Genomic DNA, 3238 nt, shown 5'->3' on the forward strand with positions numbered 1-3238 from the left:
CTCTATAACCCCCTTTATCATTCTAAAAATGACTCTAGACACCTAAGTTGCCATAAACTAGCAGTCCCAGTGGTTCGACTTACCCGACCAATAGCCTTATTTTACAATGATTTGTGCTATTGCAAAGGTTGATGTATAATTGTCATACCAATTAATAAAATTAATAATAAAACAATGCATGACCAAAAAATAGAATAATGCATGTACCTTGAAAATTGATGTGATTAGATGAAGGCAAAAAAGACTTATATAGAAAGAGAGAATATAGGATTTAATTAATATCCAAAATGGATTATTTTTCTCCCTCGCCATGAATCCCTTCCTACTTCAATCATGTTAGGTTTTGAATTCCTTCCTGCTTGGACTGTTATTATAATTTATTATATTTTGCGTGCTGCAATCCTGTTAGGTTTAGTAGTAGTTGTATAGTAAAATTTGAATTTTAATTATTAGGTTTTGAATATAATTTAAATTTTAATTATTATATGTTTTGAATTTTAGTATAATTTGAATTTAAATTAAACTCTTTATTGATTGTGGAATATAATAATTAAACTCTTAATTCGTGGTCCCTTCATTGCAATCTCACGCCTTAAGACGATTCGTGAGAAGGTGGCAAACCTTGAGAACTGTGGTTTTCAGAATATGAGCTTTGGAGTCTTTTAAGATGCGCACCTATGGTGTTGACCTTATCCATTGACAAGGTTCAGAGGAACATGACTTTTGTATTGGGCACAATGATTATATTTTGTTAATTTGAATTTTATTAGGTAATTTTGAGTTTTATAGAATTTATATCAATTAATAAATAAATATTGAAACTATTTGCACAATGGCCAAAAAAATAGTATTACAATTGATCTTAGCCAAAAAGACCAAGAAAGGTTAGCCAAAAGGCCGACCCAAAAAAATTTAGTACTACACTTGATCTTAGCCAAAAGGCCAAGAAGGTGTGATTATTATTTCTTTAGCTCTATAGTTTTATAAGAGGCTTTCATGTAATCCTTTTTACTTAAAACCAATGTGGGACTTTGTGATTTGAATTAACTCTTTTTATATTTTGTTAATTTGAATTAATTTTAATTTTATTAGGTAATTTTGAGTTTTATAGAATTTATATCAATTAATAAATAAATACTGAAATACTGAAACACTGAAACACTTTGCACATTTAATATTGGGACTATTATTATAATTTATTATATTTTAGTCTTAAAAGTTTAAAGCTTGTTTGAAGTTTGAAAAATGCAAAGTGTTTGATTAATTTCCCACCATCCACTTCCAAAGCCACTTCCTTTCCGTTATACTTCAATTTCATCCACTAACATCTTTTCTCTCTTTTGAGATTCTCCATCTCAACTACTCTGCAACTATAAATAATATTGATTCCTTAATACCCATGAAAACATGCATGGAAAAAAAAAAGAACTAAGAGCTCAAGCTTCTCTCACCACTTCGATAAGCTTGTTGTTACTATATATATTTGTCTTTTGATCCATTTTGGGGGAACCAATGGACTCTGAAAATGTTAAAATATCGCTTCGCGAGAGCTGGAGGTGTTTCAGTGTTGACTCATGGGCCCTACAAAAGCGGAGATTGCCTTCTCTCTCATGCTCATTGCTGCCACCTCCTGTTTCACTTGCACAAAAGGTATGAGAAGCAGAGATACAAATTGAGGCCCTGATGAGAAAGTGATCCAACTCTTGAATTATATGTCTGTGTGAGAATGAATATTTAGGCTTGTGTTTATATATATAGTACTCAAGATGAGGACTTATTTATTTGCTCTTTTTCATGTGTTGTTTTAATGAGAGTTGATGACAAAATTATGATCAGGTGGGAACTGAGTTCATAGGCACCTTCATACTCAAATTATATTTTGTTAATTTGAATTAATAATTTAAATTTTATTAGGTAATTTTGAGTTTTATAGAATTTATATCAATTAATAAATAAATAAATATTAAAACTCCTTGCACAAAGGCCGAGAAAGTAGTACTATACTTGATCTTAGACAAAAGATCAAGAAAGATTAACCAAAAGGTCGACCCAAAAAAATTTAGTACTACACTTGATCTTAGCCAAAAGGCCAAGAAGGTGTGATTATTATTTCTTTAGCTCTATAGTTTTATAAGAGGCTTTCATGTAATCCTTTTTACTTAAAATCAATGTGGGACTTTGTAATTTGAATTAAACTCTTTTTATATTTTGGTAATTTGAATTAATTTTAATTTTATTAGGTAATTTTGAGTTTTATAGAATTTATATCAATTAATAAATAAATACTGAAATACCTTGCACATTTAATAATAGTATAGATATAAATATATATATATATAGATATAGATATATATATACACACACACACACACACTGTTCACAAATACTATTTCTTCTTCCTTCTCTTATTTTCAGTAACCCATTTCAGTAACCCAAATCCCGCTTTTTTCTTCTCTTCCAAAATATTGATTTTGATTTCTTTCCAAAATATTGTTTGTTATGAGTCTTTTGTCAATTTTCACAAAAAATATCAATCAACCCAAATCCCGCCCACCAGTTGCTTAGATTTGCCCAAAGGTTTTAGAGAGAGAAAGAAATCATTTTTTACTTATTATCTTATTCTTCTTTCAAATCTCGATAATTCTCTTTGATTTGTTTCCAAAACGAATCACAAATAAATAACACATCTATTTCTCAATTCTTTTATTTTCATAAATTTCTCAGATCCATTTCTCCATTCATTTGTTTTCATAAATTTTTACTTCCCTTTCTTCGTATATTAGGTCATTTTATTCCAGATTAACATACCAATATTAGAACATAGCAACATCTGGACTGACATAGTTTTTTTGTTTAATTATTTGTGTACTGCATTTGTGTACTGCATAACATTCCAAACAGTTTGTAATTTAAGTCGATATAACATCCCAACATAATCGTAATAGATTATTTGTACATAACATCCCAACAGTTTATAATTTAAGTCAGTATAAGTTATACGTAACATCCCAATATAATCATACTTAACATCCCAAGTAATACGTACTTTGTATCCCAAACAATACGTATTTTGTATCCTAAGCAGTACTAACTACATTTGATGCTTATGTTATACGTAAAATCCCAACAAAATTCTACTGAAAAGAGTGCGAACCAGTGATGCTTGTGCTCTTTAATCAGATAAGAAAAAATGTGATACCCCTCGGATCCGAGACACGAGTTGATCAGGCCCAGACCC

At 29.8% G+C, this 3238-nt stretch overlaps 1 pseudogene; it reads right to left on the minus strand.

The window, feature by feature from the left end:
• Positions 1-1990: 1990 nt before the first annotated feature.
• On the minus strand, positions 1991-2101 carry LOC132282470 (U2 spliceosomal RNA; annotated as a pseudogene).
• Positions 2102-3238: the final 1137 nt, after the last annotated feature.

The sequence above is a fragment of the Cornus florida genome, unplaced genomic scaffold, assembly GCF_030987335.1.
Source record: "Cornus florida cultivar Cherokee Brave unplaced genomic scaffold, ASM3098733v1 CherokeeBrave_3.0.0_Hap2_Chr01, whole genome shotgun sequence".
In the NCBI taxonomy this organism is placed as follows: Eukaryota; Viridiplantae; Streptophyta; class Magnoliopsida; order Cornales; family Cornaceae; genus Cornus; species Cornus florida.